General features: G+C 43.8%; 1 protein-coding gene and 1 long non-coding RNA gene across 2 annotated transcripts in view; one reads left to right on the forward strand and one right to left on the reverse strand.

The window, feature by feature from the left end:
- KIF26B (kinesin family member 26B) overlaps positions 1-17641 on the reverse strand; it is a 525171-nt gene that overhangs the window by 411558 nt on the left and 95972 nt on the right. The gene's annotated exons all lie outside the window — the stretch shown is intronic.
- Positions 804-2059, forward strand: LOC112441826 (uncharacterized). The gene is made up of 3 exons (XR_003029716.2): positions 804-1121; positions 1639-1705; positions 1791-2059. It is a non-coding gene; the product is annotated as an uncharacterized lncRNA (long non-coding RNA).

Below are 17641 nucleotides of genomic sequence, written 5' to 3' on the forward strand. Positions count from 1 at the left end.
GACCAGAAGTAAAAGATGACAATAATATTAATAAGAAGAACAATGAATACTTAAACAGTTTTTATTTTGTGAGAGGTATGGTTCTGAATACTGTCACACACATATACATGAACTCACGGGGATGAAGCTCTCTGACTAAATCCTAAACACTGGCTGAGATATCTGTTGTGGGTGGTACATGTGTACATGAAATGAACATCTGTCTTCCATCCTTCTAAAAACTCCCCTGTGCCTCCAGAGTAAGACTCTTGAGAGGCCCCTTTAGGAAACCATCCCCTCACTGGAGACTCTACCTGGAAAAGAAATGAAAAACTGAAGCACAGACAGATGTCTCTTAAGTCAACAAGAAGAGGGACTTCCCCAGGGGTCCAGACGTTAAGACTCTGCCTTCCAGTACAGAGGATATGGGTTCAATCCCTGGTTGGAGAACTAAGATCTCACAAGCCTTGCAGTGTGGCCAGAAAAAAAAAAAAAAGTCAACAGGGACATAAAATGTATTCAGAGCAAAATTATAACAAGTAATCAAACTCGGCAGCCGTTGGTCTTCTCTTCAGTTGGTTGCTTTGGGAGGTGGTGGTCTCCTGGACGCCTTACAATATTGATCCCAGTGCATTTAGGTGTGTAATTACAAGGAGGAAAGAAAGGCTCTCCAAGGATAAACACACAGACGGGACCAAGCTGTCTGCCAGCGTGGAAGCAGCAGTAATAACGTGCTCCACCTTGAGTATTTCATGCCCCAGTTCAGACAGGATATTTGAAAAATGCCAGCCACACTTAGCAGTAACTAAAACAACACAAGGCAAGAGATGCTGCGGAGAGACGGTTCTAATCTTAGGTCCAGGGATGAGTGATAGCCCCCTAGTTTCAGATTCTGCACACTAAGAACCATCAGGAAATTCAAGGGTTAACCGCTCAGACTGTGCCGTTAGTCAATCAGCCATCGCTGAGCATCTGTAGCTGTTCACGGCCCCGGGTGAGGTGCCACGGAGGATACAAGGCAGGAGCGCAGCAGACAAGATGGCTGCCGAGCCAAAACGCTAACGGCAAAGATGCTGCACCTGAAGGCCATTCATTAAGCGACGTGCACCGCTGGTCAGGAACCTGGGTCTGTGTTTGCTCAGGTGAGCACGTACCCCACCCGGGCCCAGCACAAACGCCAGCGTGACATTCACACTCGGCGGAAGGTAACAGACGGGCGAGAAGCGCTTCCGTCTTCCTGCCATTCAAGGGAAGGACGCTGCACCAGGCCGTGTGACGGGCACCCAAGACCCGAGCTTCGAACGCTGTTAATCCTCTGTTGCTGTTTAGTCGCTAAGTCGTGTAAAACTCTTTTGCGACCCTGTGGATTGTAGCCCACCAAGCTCCTCTGTCCATAGGATTCTCCAGGCAAGAATATTGGAGTGGGTTGCATTTCCTCCTCCAGGGAAGCTTCCCAATCCAAGGATCAAGCCTGAGTCTCTTGCATTGCAGGTGGATTCTTTACCGATGGCCCACCAGGGAAGCACCTGTTAATCCTATAGTCCTCACTGGAAGCCTCATATTAAAAATATTATATTTATAAAGCATCAAAAGAATCTTATTTGACATTCTTTCCAGGCCTCTAGGGAGAGTCCAACATTCTTATTTCCTTTTTTACAGGTACCCAAACCCCAGAGAAGTTAAGCAGCTGCCTTGAACCACACAGCAAGTTGGGAGAAACAATGAGGTAACTTCCAAGCCCCCTAAACGGCCCTTACCCAGAGTCCACATTGCTTTACCATACAGACCTGAATGACATTTCTTCATGACAGAAAGGACCAAGGTTGCTCACACTTACAGAGCAGTGAGCATGGCTTCCTGATTCTGGAGGCCCATCTCCTGAATTGCACGGAAACTCAGCAAGGGGCAGGCAAACAGTCCACCGGGAGTCCAACTCCATCAATACTTTATTCCACCTTCCTGCCTCCCCTGCCTCCACTCCACTGAAAAAGGAAGTCTGTCTCTTCACCTCCAGAGAAGAAATAAACAGCATCCCATCACGCCATGCCATACCCCAGCAGTACCCACTTCAATAAACGCCATAGAGAAGATTCATCCTTCTTAAGCAGATCTTTTTCCAGTTATTATCAATACCCCAAATGGTTTCTTAACATTATGAAAGGTTAGTTTTCAGGTTTCTAGGAAGTGACATTTGCATTTGGTGGTCAGGTACACTGGAAAGAATCTGCCTGTAATTTGGGAGACCCGGGTTCAATCCCTGGGTCAAGAAGATCCCCTGGAGAAAGGAGTGGTAACCCACTCCAGGATTCTTGCCTGGAGAATTCCATGGACAGAGAAGCCTGGTGGGCTACAGTCCATGGGGTCACAAAGAGTTGGACACAACTGAGTGACCCACACTTTCACAATCAAAGCCCAGGGCATTCTTGCCCCATCCTGCAGTCTCCATGTGTTCGCTTCCTGGACCTTATTCTCCAGAATCCAGACACCTAATCTGATGAGGGTGTTTAAGTTTATGGGAACTGACCCTAACATCCCTGCCCAGCAACACCTGTACATCCCAGTGGCCAAGCCCCAGTCTTTTTCCAGCTAGGAGAGATGCAGCAGAGCCCAGCGGGGCTGGGGAGGGAAGGCGGGGGCAGGTATGTGTGGTCTTTTCTAAGCCTCCAGTCCCAACACTGGGTGGCAGCAATCAGGGCTGTGCTCCAAACTGGACACAAAAACAGACCTAAGCTGGGAAAGATTTTAAGAAATCATCCAGTCCAACAGTGCCTCTTCTTTTCAGTGATAAGCAGAGTGAGACTCAGGACAGAGCTTAAAGTTTAAATATCTCCTGATCCATTACTGTTTCTATCACCTAACACACTCTCTAGCCTACCTGCTGCCCCCACAGAGGAGGTGGCTTGTTGTTGTTTAGTCGCTAAGTCATGTCTGACTTTTTGCAACCCCAAGGACTATAGCCTGCCAGGCCCCTGTGTTTAGGGGATTTCCCAGGCAAGAATACTGCTTCCCAGGCAAGAATACTGGAGTGGGTCACTCCAGTATTCCTCATACAGGGGATCTTCCCGACCCAAGGATTGAACCTGTGTCTCCTGCACTGGCAGGCGGATTCTTTACCACTGAGCCACCAGGGAAGCCCCAAGGGGGCAGCTTGGGTTTGGCAATTGAAGGACTCTTGCAAAAGTCTGATTCACACAAATCTGTGGCATAAAATGAGGGGTGCCTGTGGTTTCAACACAACCTCACTTTTACCTTCTATGCCAGCGGGCACATCAACATGCCAAGCACTAAAGTGGGTTCACTCATTGCAGGAGAATGTAGCAGAGAGGGTTGGGGAACCTCCCAGAAGTATAGTGAGTCAGCAAGCACCATGGTGGCCTCTGCCTCAGCCCCTGTCCCCCCAGCTCCCCCCACCGGGGCCACTGGCTCTGATGTCATGCTGCCCTCCCCCTGCCCCACCCCGCCTTGCTGCTGGAGCCGCTTTACACTGTTATCCTTGGCAAACACCAGGGTATTGTTACCCACGGCCCCGGGTCAGACGCTGTGAGAAGACACTTGGAATGAGACACCACAGCGCCACATAGAGCAGGTGGAATCTGGAAAGGAGCCAGCTGCTAATCACAGTGAGACCAACTTTCATTTCAGTCTCCCTCTGCTTTACGGCTCCCGTTTGTTTACCTGCTCACGTCTGCAGGTTAGCCAGGAATGAGCTTTGATCCTGCTCCAAGCCCAGCATCACTGTTTGCCCGTGGCAGTGAGCAAAGGAAATGTGGCGAGCAAGGTGGGTCGGGAGTGCGCCCCCGCTTCAGTCCCAGGGGATCCCGAGACTCCTCCTCGTGCACTTTGGCACCTGAAGTTTGAGTTTCGCTTGGCCCACGTGGCCTAGTGTGTTTTTATCTTCATGTGTTGGTCCTGCCTTCTAGGACTCCAGCCTCCTAGAAGAGGGGACGCTAGCACCTACTGCATAGCACAGGGAACTCAGTGCTTGGTGTGACCTAAATGGAAAGGAAACCCAAAAAAGAGGGGATACATGTATACATATAACTGAGTCACTTCGCTGTACAGTAGAAACTAACACAACATTGTAAAGCAACCACACTCCAATAAAAAATTTTTAAAAGATGGGGTGATGACAGTGCTGAGGAAATGACAATGAAAACAGCACAGAACAGCAGCCACACCAAGGGAGGGCCCCAGGGCTCCAAGTCTGGGCGGCTCCCAACTCACCTCCAGAGAATCAAGCACGACAACCCTCTGACCAACAGCCTTGATCACAAACCTGGAGTCAGTCCTGTGCCACCTGAGACCCTGCCACGTGATGCTTCCAGCCCTGGGCCAGGCCTTTCAGACGATGGGCCCCTGACGAGCCACTCAACCAGGACAAGAATTTGGGGGCAAAGAAAAGAAAGTTCACAAATCTCTTCACATTAGTTGAGAGGTGAGCAGAAAATAGTGTTTCAGAGACTCACCCATGTACTGGCCGGATGTGGGGGATATAACCTGTGAGGCCACACATGACCTAAAAACCAGCAGCATCACCAAACACTCCTCGGGTGCAAGAGGCTGGGAAGTGCTGGTGAGGAACGACTACTACAGCTGCCCAGAGGTGGCCTGGGCCTGCACAGTGAGACTGCTGGGCCGGGTGAAGCTGACAGTGTCTTCTGAATTTAAGGCTGACACCGGCCTCGTAGTGTCATGACAATGCATGTGTCAGTTTCATGTTTGTGGTTAACAGATGTCACACAGCATATTCATGGAGCCAGATTACATAAAGGCAAATCGGGGTTTTATGTCAAATCCCCAAACGTCAGTAATATTCCTGGCCTATAGCATTGTGATTTAAGGGTTCAAATTTTGTCATAAATTAGTTGGCCATCAGAGGAGGAGGGATCTTAGATTTTACGGATTAGAAAACTGAGACTTTGAGAGGTCAAACAGCTTGTTCAAGGTCATACAACTGGGTCATACACCCAGGTCCAGTGGACTTTCCAGCACAGTCAAGAGGAGGAGGAAAGGGTTTAATTAACAGGGGATCAAGAGAAAACAAAACCAAACAAAATAAAATATGCAGAGAAAACTGTCTTTGGATGACTTTAAGTGACTCATCTAATGCTTTACGCCTCTCTGTTTCTACTTCACAAAGAAATATTTCAACCATTGGCTAACTCTGAGTACCATAAAGACATGGGTTATGCAACACCAAAGAAGCACCATGACTAACAATTTAGAAACTGCTACTCTGGAGGAGAAAAAGAGAGAAGAAAACATTAGAGGTACCATTTTATAAAAAAGGAAAAAGGAATTTTTCCATGCCCCTAGATTTTTAAAAAATGTTAATTTAAAAGAAAAAGGTTAGATTTTTACATATGCAGATCATTCTACATAGCCTTAAAGAATTATGTTGTAAACTAACCAGGACAAGAATGTTTCAAAAGAAGTCAAATTGTTCTTCATAAGAAGGCATGGCAGTACCGTCTTGTGTGCTCTTGGTACAGCATGAAAGACCACTCAGCTCACCTGTGGGCTGCTGCTGCTGCTGCTGCTAAGTTGCTTCAGTCGTGTCCGACTCTGTGCGACCCCATAGATGGCAGCCCACTAGGCTCCTCTTTGGCAGTGGGCTGCAAAATGTGCATCAAACAGAAAACTCTCACAAGACATGGCTTATAAAGCGCTTTTCGGAAAGAATACGTGATTATCAGCCAGGGCTCTTTAAAAGGAGAACTTACAAGCCTGACCATATTTCTGATTTCAACCTAAATGGGTTACACACAGCTCCAATAAGGAACCCTGGTGTGAGTTTTCAGAGACTTCTTCTCTGAAAGACACTGGTTTCAGCAGTTCTGGACACTTAACTGATTTTGAAGGTATGGAAGAAATTTTTTTAGACATCTAAAAACGGGAGGAGTGTTTTCTTTTTGTTAAGAAATGTAATTGCTATATTGTAAAAGCCAAGCACTGGAAGGGTCCAGCAGTTGCAACCTGACACGGGCTTCGCAGAAACCCAGGGGAGGGCAGCTGTCTTTGTAGCTCCATGTGCCCCCTCTCTGAGAATGCACTCTCAGCAGCGGTGCTGGCCCCACGTGTGGCCTCAAGAATAGCTCCGTGAGCCGCAACTACTGAGCCCATACATCGCAACTGCTGAAGCCCACGCACCCCCGAGCCTGTGCTCCACAACAAGAGGAGCCACGGCAATGAGAAGCCCACACACCACAACTACACAGTAGCCCCTACTAGCCACAACTAGAGGAAGCCCATGTGGCAACAAAGACCCAGCACAGCCAAAAATGAATAAATAATTTTTTTTTAAAAAAGAACAGTTCTATGAAAAATTACTAAACTGAAATCAATAAAAGGGGGGGAAATGTCCTCCCCAGGTTACTCTTCCCCCAGAACTAAGAACCCGCCACCTGTATATGTACTTATGGAAATCTCTATGAAGTGTCTTTCAACAAAAATTGCCCAGGCCTAGAAATCTGAGCTCATCAGTTCAGGCAGGATGTGTTTTAAAGATAAGTCATCATTTAAAAAGAATGTGCTATTTTTCCTTTCACAAAAAGGAAACTGACTCCCTCCCTTTGTTAATTTTCGTAGAATTACCATTACCCTCTCTCTGTAAAGCATGAAGAAATTCTAGCTTTTTGCTCTGGAAAGTTCCAATACCTGGTTAATTCTGAGTGCAATGTCTAACAGAAATTATTGTGTGTCTACTATATGCCAAGCATTGTAGTTATGCTACTTTATGTATGCTACCTATATAATCTTAAGAAATTCTAGAAATAAAGTTAACCATAAAAAAACAACTGCTAAAGTAAATGCTTTAAAAGTCACCTTCTTGATGAATATTTAGTGACATGGGAAATGCCCATAATATTAAAGGAAAAAAGTAGGACTTAAAATTCCATATACAATATAATCAAAAAATTTTTAATCTGTATACAATTTAATAAGTAGAAAAACTGAACAGTCTTATAATCATTTTTAAAAATTAAATGAGTAGTTAAAATTGACACAATCCCAATGTCAAAACAGTTTTATAGGCAAAGTCTACCAAATTTTATCAATCCAATCTTATAGCAAACTCTTCCAGAGAAGAGAAAAAAAAAGGAACCATTCCCACAACTCATTCAACAAAGCCACTATAACTTTGAAACCAAACCATATAAGGACAGGACAAGGAAAGAAAATTATAGGCCACATTCACTCATGAACACAGATGTGAAACCCTTAAACAAAATTTTAGCACATCAAATCCAGCAAAATAATTTTTAAAATAATAATGATGATAACCAAAGCATCTTTAGCACAAATACTATAAGAATAGCTGAACATTAGAAAATATCTTAAAGTTGCTCTCCCATTAAATATTGAGAATAAAAATTATAATCACCTCAACAGATGTAGAAAGCCACTTTATAAATTCAATTCTCATTCACAAAAGTTTAAAAATATTAGCAAACTGGAACAAAAGCTTCCTTACCTTGGAAAAGGATATCGACCCACACCACACAGCAAATATCATGGTTAATGGTTGAATGTGAGATGCAGTTCTTTAAAAACTTTAGAACAAGGATGCTATCACTACCCCCATTCAACATGATACTACAGAACCTAATAACTAGAAGATATGACAAGAAAAATCAATAAGAGCCACAAAGAAAAGATGGTCAAAACTATAGGCAATATGATTATCTACACAGAGAATTCAAGAGAATCCACGAAGTTTTAGGCTGAATAAGAGTTTAGCCAATTTGCTGCATATTTCATTAATATGTAAAATATATTAGAGAAACAGGTAAGGAACTACCTTTATGAATGAGGTAGGCAAGGATATATTTTTAGGTACAACATTAAAATTATAAAGCATTGAAGAAGAAATAGATACTACTGCTTTATGATGAAAGACAATATAAACATAAGTTAGGGGAAGATATTTGAAATGAATATAATTAGTATAGCATACCTGAGACTAGTGTCCTTAGAAAGGACTCTTTTAAAACTGGCCCTTGGTTGGCCTCTGGAAACCTGGATTTCAGGAAGTTTCCCATCATTTCCAGAACTGTTATGAGTGGCTCCCTGCCCAACCTGTTTGTTCACACACTGTGGTTTAGGCTGAATATCAGCTTTCCCTCTGGGAGTCTGGAATTCTGCATGGGCTTGCCAGAGGGTGCCTCTCCAAACAGCACCTCCAGAAAACCTTGGGCATGGAGTCTCTAATAAGCTTCCCTGTACAGTTCATATTAATTGCCACAATTTGTTATTAGAGGAAGTAAGTGCATCCCTGTGACTCCACAGGAATGGATTCCCAGAAGCTTGTGCTTAGTTTCCTCTGAACTTCACCTTATGCTCCTTCTCACTTTGATAGTTTTGCTTTGTATCCTTTCGCTGTAATAATCTTTGCTGTAAGACTTTGTCCTGAGCTCTCTGAGTTCCTGGTTATTGTGTCACAGGGGATCCTGGACACAATAACCATCAAAGACATACACTGAAACCTCCTAAAATTCAGCTGTACCAATGGATGTGAAAAAGATGAGCAATACTATGAGAAAAATAGACAAAAGAAATGAACAGGCTATTTTTAGAAGAGAGAAGTCCCGTGGCTAATAAAACTAGAAAAGATAGCAACCTCACCAGGAATCAGGGAAATGCAAGTTAAAATCACAAAACACCCTTTCACACTCATTCACTGTAGACAAATGTCTTTGGAGAACAGTCTAGCGACATCTGGTAAAGCTGAAGTTGTGTGCACCCTGTGAGCCTGCAAATTATGTGAGCAACATATATGTGAAATACTAACACACATGCATGTATATTAAGCTTTGCTTGTAATAGTGAAAAGCTGGAAGCAACCTCAGTGTCCATCAAAAGAGGAATGGCTAAGTAAACTATGGTGTAGTCATTCATTAGAAAGTTAAACAGTTAAAGAAACTAAATCAGTAGATAAATCCTGAAGCTATCATGGATTGAAATAGTAAGTTCTCAAAGGATATGTAGAGTATGTTACCATTATGAATGACTTTAAAATACACGGAAACATACAGCAAGCTCTGTTACTATACAGTACTCCACATAGAAAGCTAAGGAATTATCCATGAAAGCGCAGATGAGGCTAATTTCCATTATCTCTAGGGAAGAAAACAGGGCAATAAAAGGGGGAGCCTTTGACAATGTTTTATTACACTAAAAATGCATGAATTCGCCTTGCAATGCGGGGTCAGGGAACTAGGATCCACATGCCTTTCGGCAGCAGGGGCCAGGAGCTCCAACTACCGAACCCATGGGCTCCAGAGTCTGTGTGCCACAACTAGAGAGTCCCGGCACTGCAACAAAAGTTCCCACATGATGCAACAAAGATCCCACCTGCTGCAACTAAGACCCAACGCACCTAAGCAAATAAATAAAAGAGAGAGAGAGAATATAGCAACATGTAATGGTAACATTAAAAAATGCTTCTGAAGCAAATACGGCAATGCTAAATATGGATGAAAGCTCCATGGATCATATAATAGCATTTCCTATAGACTCAAACCAGTCAATCCTAAAGAAAATCAACTCTGAATATTCACTGGAAGGATTGATGCTAAAGCTGAAGCTCCAATACTTTGGCCACCTGATGTGAAGAGCCGATTCATTAGAAAAGATCCTGATGCTGGGAAAGACTGAAGGCAGGAGGAGAAGGGGATGACAGAGGATGAGATGGTTGGATGGCATCACCGACTCAATGGACATGAGTCTGAGCAAACTCCAGGAGATGGTGAAGGACAGGGAGGCCTGGCGTGCTATAGTCCATGGAGTTGCAAAGAGTCAGACATCAATTAGTGACTGAACAACAACAATAGAATTAAATATTTGAACATTTCTCAACCTTTTTAAAAAAATGGTAAATAGGGACTTCCCTGGCGGTCCAGTGGTTAAGAATCTGCCTTGTAATGTGGGGGACATAGTTTTGATCCCTGGTGGAGGGACTAAGATCCCACATGCCTTGGGGCAACTAAGCCTGTGTACCGCAACTACTGAGCCCTCACACCACAACTAGAGAGACGCCTTCACATCACAACAAAGAGCTCACAAGCTGCAAGGAAAGATCCCACATTCTGCAATGAAGATTCAAAGCAGCCAAATAAAATTTTTTGAAGCAAAAAAATGGTAAACATTTGGAGGATCACATTCAAAACAGATAGTATAGGACCTTCTGAAAGTGAAGTTTCTCAGTCGTGGCCGACTCTTTGAGACCCCATGGACTGTAGCCTACCAGGCTCCTCTGTCCATGGGATTTTCCGGGCAAGGCTACTGGAGTGGGTTGCCATTTCCTTCTCCAGGGGATCTTCCCAACCCAGGAGTAGAGCCAGGGTCTCCTGCATTACAGGGGGATTCTTTACCAACTGAGTTAGGACCTTCTACTAGGTGGGAAAATAGAATTTCTGCAGTTGCTCAGTATATCAATTTACAGATACGCTAGTTAACGTTACCGTCAGATCAAATGTTGGTATTGTTCTAACCTGTCCTGTACAAACCCAAAAACAAAGTGATCCTTCCCAGATGAGTTCTGTGGATTGACTGTCTAAATTAAATCATGTTAACCTATACCCACAAAGCAGGAAGCTGACACACATTATTTACACCGCAGGACTTCCACTTGGCCATTGGAACCCACCCTGAGTTATGGATGCCCCTGTGCTTCTCCCTTCACTGCCCTCCCTGCCCTCCTAGCTTACTCAGCTAAAGCAAAATCACTTTCTTTGTCCTAAATTCAAGCATCTCTCTCCACAGTAATCTACAGAAGTTGTTTCAGAGATACTAAATCTCCACAAAGCCTTCAATGAAAAAAAAAATGAATAGATTATTTTTATTCACATCCCAACATCTGATTTCTGCTTGGGGTATAAACTGATTTACACTTACTTCTTTGACGTGTCATTTAGTGTTTATTTCCACAGAATAAGCTATGTCAGATGTTGACAAATATCTCAAACAGAAAAGAAAGGGAAAAAAAAGCAAATCCACAAATCAAGTTCAGTTTAAACGACTGTGGGGGATAATCACGTGTTAGCTTAAAGAGAGATTTTATGAGAGAATTTAACCATAAAAACCACAAAGTGTTATCTAAGCCTAGATCCCTGCTGTGATGCACACATGAACATTTCAAGCTCATTAGCATTTAGTTCTTGGCACTTACAACTTTCACGATGGTGGAGCATTCAAAAGCAAGTCTACTTCTTTGGCAGTCATTAAACATGAGTGATTTGGGTTAAGTATTATTCCCGAGTTCAGGAAGTAACCTTAGTTTAGTCTTTGGCCAAATAACATGCATCTTCATATGTAAAAGCTACTCTAAAACAGTCATGGAAACACAGTGAGAATCTGGAGCAATCTGAGTAACCTAAGAGATCCTTCTTCCCTCCTGCAGATGCGAAGAAGGTAGTGATGAATACTGGCTCTCAGATCTCTGAAGGCAGCCCCCGCAGAGGCTCCTTCCACTACCAAGCCAGCCAGCGCTCCGAGTCATATTGCTGATGGTCCTAAGTTGGTCTCACCATCTTCATCAAGGCACTCAGGTATTTGGGGTATAAAAGTACACTATCAGCATGTTTATCCCGGAGACCAAAAAAGCAATGTATCTTAGCTGTAAGCCTCAGACTCACCCAGGATGTTAAGAGGATAATGAAGCCATTTGAATGTTCACAGCAGTGTGTGCACCGCTGGTGGTGTGACTATTAGAAGACGCTTTGCCTTATCTTCTGGTCCTGCAGTGAGACCGAGCACTGGAACCAGGGCTAATGTGGGCTCTGCTGAGCTGCGAACATCTGCCGTGACATCTCAGTGCAGAAGGGGTCAGAAAAGTACACAGAGCAAAAGAAAAGAGGGCAAAGCTCTCTGCAGGCTGTGAATGTATGTGGTTGAGGTGGGGGCTCCTCCTTCTGCATCCTCATGCCTTCAAAAAGGTGAGTTGTAACTGTTCCGGAGCAAGGAGCCCACCTGCTAATTTAAGCTGTGGCTGGTATTTCTTCATCATGGAATTCTTACTGTTTTTCATATTAAATGCAAAATTCCATGTCCAGCCTTCAGAGTCCTGCCAACCCCCTCTGCCTCCCCCAGGCCCACTGATCACGACTCCCACAAACCCACCTCCCAGCCAAGCTCACCACTGTGATGGCCAACAGCAGCATCCCCTGCCCAGGCCCTTCTCATTTACAATGTTCGCCTCTCTTCTCTCCCCATCAACCCACTCTGCCTTAAAAATTCACTGACTTGATATTCCTCCAATCAATTACATTTTAAAATAATTACTAAAATCCTAGGGCTTCCCAGGTGGCGCAAGAGATACAAGAGATGTGGGTTCGATCCCTGAGTCAGGAAGATCCCCTGGAATAGGAAATGGCAACCAACTCCAGCATTCTTGCTTGGAGAATCCCAAGGACAGAGGAGCCTGGCGGGCTACAGTCCATGGGCCTGCAAAGAGTCAGACACGACTGAGTATGCACATCACACTAAAATCCTATGTAGCCACAGTGGCAGGCACTGTAAGAATCACAGGAAGATTATCGTTTACGCCCTAGAGCAGTCTGGCTCTGTCTTACTCTCAGACTCCTCAGCACTTTGTGCTCTACATCCATGTCATGTGGTGATGCGCTGCTTCTTTAAGCTGTGTGTGTTCGTGTGTGTGTGTTCCGCCCCGACTTGCCAGCTTTTCATGCACCATCTATTATTATAGTGTCTCTAAAAAACCCAGCACATAGCTCTGCATACAGCAGAATTCTTTTGTCTTCTAACCACAGAAAAGGCCCACATTTTGTTTCATGATGTTTTGATATTCACAATATTTAACAACTATTGTGGCATGGACACCTGTCAATCAAAATAGATTTCTCAATGACTCTATATGAGCATGTGTGGGGAGGTGAGATTGTGTCTGCCTGCCTGCCTTTCTCCTAGTATATAAACCAGCCAGAGTCATGAGCAGGGTCCTAGAGACTGCCTGCTGTATCAGGTGTTAACCATTTAGTTGCTGATTGTGAGGAGGTCCTAGACATCCTAGAGGAGTAGCTTGGGTGGTGGGGTGAACTTGGACTCAGATACTGTGTGATGGCATTCCAGTATTTTAACAACCAGTGTGGTCATACATATGCCTACCAGCTAAATAGCAGTCCTGCTGTTGATGCTACTGAAGAGGAGGGTGATGAGGAAATAATGGAATCACCACCCAGAAGGATCAATGATTCCAAAGAGCAGAGCCTTGATTCAGGTGGCATCAGGTGACCTGGATTAGGTGGAACTTCCTTTTAACAAATAATGCAATTAAAAAATATCCAGAAGAGCTGAATAGACATTTTTTCCAAAGAAGACATACAGATGGCCGAAAGACACGTGAAAATATACTCAACATTATTAAGCATCAGAGAAATATGTTATCAAAACCACAATGAGGTATCACCTCACACCTATCAGAACAGCCATCATCAAAAAGCATACAAATAATAAATGTGCACAAGGATGTGGAAAAAAGTAAACTCTTGTGCACTGCTGGTGGGAATGTAAATTGGTGCAGCCACTATGAAAAACAGTATGGAAATATCTTGGGTTATCTTTCACAGACAAATGAAATACATAGGCTTTTAGAAGAAAATATGGAAAAAATTTTAAGGAAGAATTTTTCTTAGATAAGACATTCAAAAAGCAAAAACAATACAGAAGAATATGGGTAAATGTGACTATATTGAAGTTTAAAACTTCTGTAGAACAGAAGACGGAACATGGTGAACAGACCACAGACTGGAAGTAAAAACATGCCATAGACAACAAAAGACTATTACTTAGAATATATATAAACTCCTAAATCAACAAGGACAAAACAAGCATCAGGTTAAAAAAAAAAAAATAGGCAAAGGAGATAACAGGCAGTTTATAGAAGGGGAAATTCCAAAGAGCTAATAAGTATTCACCATGATGATAATCTTACCAGGAATTAGGGAAAGGCTAATTAAAACAACAATGACATATCACTTCTCACTCATATGATTGGCAAGAATTTAAAGTTTAATTTTTTAAAAAAGCATTGGCAAGGGAGAACAGGATGGGAGTGTCATTGGCGCAATCACTTTGGAGAGTAATTTGGCAATAATGAGTAAAACTGAAGACATGTATAACCTATGACCTGAAAATTCCTCCCTCCTTTCTCTTTCTGTTCTTCCTTGTCTCTCCCCTCTTCTCTTTCCCTATCTTTCTCTCTCTCTGTCTCTCTCTTTCTCAGTATACAAACAGAAACTTCCACATAGGTGCCAAAAAAGACGTATACAAGAATACACACAGCAGCAATGGAGGTAACAGAGGGCAAAAACCCTAAATCAGAGACTTGTGAATACACCAGATTACACAACAAAATATTGCACAGCAGCTAATATATCAAAAATAACAATATTGAATGAAAAAGCAAATGTAGAATGCCACACACAACATGATACCATTTAATATGCAACTTTTTTATAGGTCAAGGTACTCTGTGTCCTAATACTTGTTATATAAACGTGTATCTAGAATATAAACACCAAACATGGGAAGAGTAACCACAAGTTACTTGCAAAGCTATCACTTCTAAGGAAGACAATCAGGAGCAGGAAAAAACACAAACAGCCTTAGCTCTGTCTTTATCATCTCAAGTCTATAGATTTAAGGGACTAGATCTGATAGAGTGCCTGATGAACTATGGATGGAGGTTCATGACACTGTACAGGAAACAGGGATCAAGACCACCATCCCCAAGAAAAAGAAATGCAAAAAAGCAAAATGGCTGTCTGAGGAGGCCTTAAAAATAGCTGTGAAAAGAAGAGAAACAAAAAGCAAAGGAGAAAAGGAAAGATAAATCCATTTGAATGCAGAGTTCCAAAGACTACCAAGGAGAGATAAGAAAGCCTTCCTCAGTGATCAATGCAAAGACATAGAGAAAAACAATAGAATGGGAAAGACTAGGGATCTCTTCAAGAAAATTAGAGATACCAAAGGAACATTTCATGCAAATAAGAGCTCAATAAAGGGCAGAAATGGTATGGACCTAACAGAAGCAAAAGATACTAAGAGGTGGCAAGAATACACAGAAGAACTGTACAAAAAAGATCTCCACAACCCAGACATTCACAATGGTGTGATCACTCACCTAGAGCCAAACATCCTGGAATGTGAAGTCAAGTGGACCTTAGGAAGCATCACTACAAAGCTAGTGGAGGTGATGGAATTCCAGTTGAGCTATTTCAAATCCTAAAAGATGATGCTGTGAAAGTGCTGCACTCAATATGTCAGCAAATTGGGAAAATGTGGCAGTGGCCACAGGACTGGAAAAGGTCAGTTTTCATTCCAATCCCTAAGAAAGGCAATGCCAAAGAATGCTCAAACTACCGCACAATTCCACTCATCTCACACGCCAGTAAAGTAATGCTCAAAATTCTCTAAGCCAGGCTTCAGCAACACATGAACTGTGAACTTCCAGATGTTCAAGCTGGTTTTAGAAAAGGCAGAGGAACCAGAAATCAAATTGCCAATATCTGCTGGATCATGGAAAAAGCAAGAGAGTTCCAGAAAAACATCTATTTCTGCTTTATTGACTATGCCAAAGCCTTTGACTGTGTGGATCACAATAAACTGTAGAAAATTCTTCAGGAGATGGGAATACCAGACCACCTGACCTGCCTCTTGAGAAACCTATATGCAGGTCAGGAAGCAACAGTTAGAACTGGACATGGAACAACAGACTGGTTCCAAATAGGAAAAGGAGTACGTCAAGGCTGTATACTGTCACCCTGCTTATTTAACTGATATGCAGAGTACATCATGAGAAATGCTGGGCTGGAAGAAGCACAGGCTGGAATCAAGATTGCTGGGAGAAATATCAATAACCTCAGATATGCAGATGACACCACCCTTATGGAGAAAGTGAAGAACTAAAAAGCCTCTTGATGAAAGTGAAAGAGGAGAGTGAAAAAGTTGACTTAAAGCTCAACATTCAGAAAACTAAAATCATGGCATCCGGTTCCATCACTTCATGGCAAATAGATGGGGAAATAGTGGAAACAGTGGCAGACTTTATTTTGGGGGCTCCAAAATCACTGCAGATGGTGACTGCAGCCATGAAATTAAAAGACGCTTGCTCCTTGGGAGAAAAGCTACAACAAACCTAGACAGCATATTAAAAAGCAGAGACATTACTTTATCAACAAAGGTCCATCTAGCCAAGGCTATGGTTTTTCCAGTAGTCATGTATGGATGTGAGAGTTGGACTATAAAGAAAGCTGATCGCCAAGAATTGATGCTTTTGAACTGTGGTGTTGGAGAAGACTCTTGAGAGTCCCTTGGACTGCAAGGAGATCCAACCAGTCCATCCTACAGGAAATCAGTCCTGAATATTCATTGGAAGAACTGATGTTGAAGCTGAAACTCCAACACTTTGGCCACCTGATGCGAAGAGCTGACTCATTTGAAAAGAACCTGATGCTGGGAAAGACTGAAGGCGGGAGGAGAAGGGGACGACAGTGGATGAGATGGTTGGATGGCATCACTGACTCAATGGACATGAGTTTGAGTAAACTCCGGGAGTTGGTGATGGACAGGGAGGTCTGGCATGCTGCAGTCCATAGAGTCACAAACAGTCAGACACAACTAAGCGACTGAACTGAACTGAGTGAACTGAAGCAAATGTGGCCGCAAGCTGAGATCTGATAAAGTTGTTGATGGACATTCAACATGTGATTCTCTAATAATCTACAGTTTGCATTATTTAAAGATAACCATGAACGTCATGATGCTATTTTAACTCTCACAGGCATTTTTCTCTCTTTTGATTCCCTAGCAGGGAAAGACATTACAGGCAGAGGGAAAGGCAAGTCGAAAAGTACAGAGGTTCTGGAAAACCTGGGAAATCCAAGGGACACCAATTAAGCCCCTGCATCTCCAGTGGCCACAGATGAGGCTGCCAGGTCAGGAATGAGCCCTGAAGGCCATGTGAGGAGTGTGGCCAGTGCTCATGAGACGGGCTAAGGGGAGCCACCAGGGCCAACCCCCAAAGCAAATACTGATCAGACTCGACTCCTGTTGCCATGGCTGCTGTGAGTGCCTGCCCTGGGCTCCGGAGTCTGCCATGGCCACTGTCCCCACAGCCCTGTGGCAGTCCCGTGCACCAAACAGGAGGACGCAGGTGGGTTAGCATCTCCCAAGGCCCTCACCCTGCAAGGTAGGGAAAAATGAACGTGAGGGCCAGCACTGATCCCCGCCCTGGACTGTGACCTCGAGGGACCTGGGAGCCCTGCTCCTGCCCAAGGGCCTGGGATTCTGTATCTCTGCACGACATCTGGTCTGCTGGCTCCCTTTGGCCAAACAAGCATCTCAAGCCTGCCTGCCCACTGCCTCCCCTCTGCCTGGGCGTTCTCAGGCTTTGTCTTCATCCCCAGCTGCCCCTTCCCGGCTCTGGCTACCATCATCTTTTCACCTCTGGCTCCTTGCTTCTCTCGGTAGCAAAGACATCCCCTAAGTGCTTTGGAGCCACTCAGGAAATACTGACACTAATTGGGGTCAAGGGAAGACATTCCTTACTCCTGATTATTATTCCTCCAACAGCAAAGTTCTGAGACCAGGAAGAGCTGGCCAGTAAGATTCGGGGATATTCTCAATGCCCTGAGGGACCCAA

The sequence above is a fragment of the Bos taurus genome, chromosome 16 (assembly GCF_002263795.3).
Source record: "Bos taurus isolate L1 Dominette 01449 registration number 42190680 breed Hereford chromosome 16, ARS-UCD2.0, whole genome shotgun sequence".
In the NCBI taxonomy this organism is placed as follows: Eukaryota; Metazoa; Chordata; class Mammalia; order Artiodactyla; family Bovidae; genus Bos; species Bos taurus.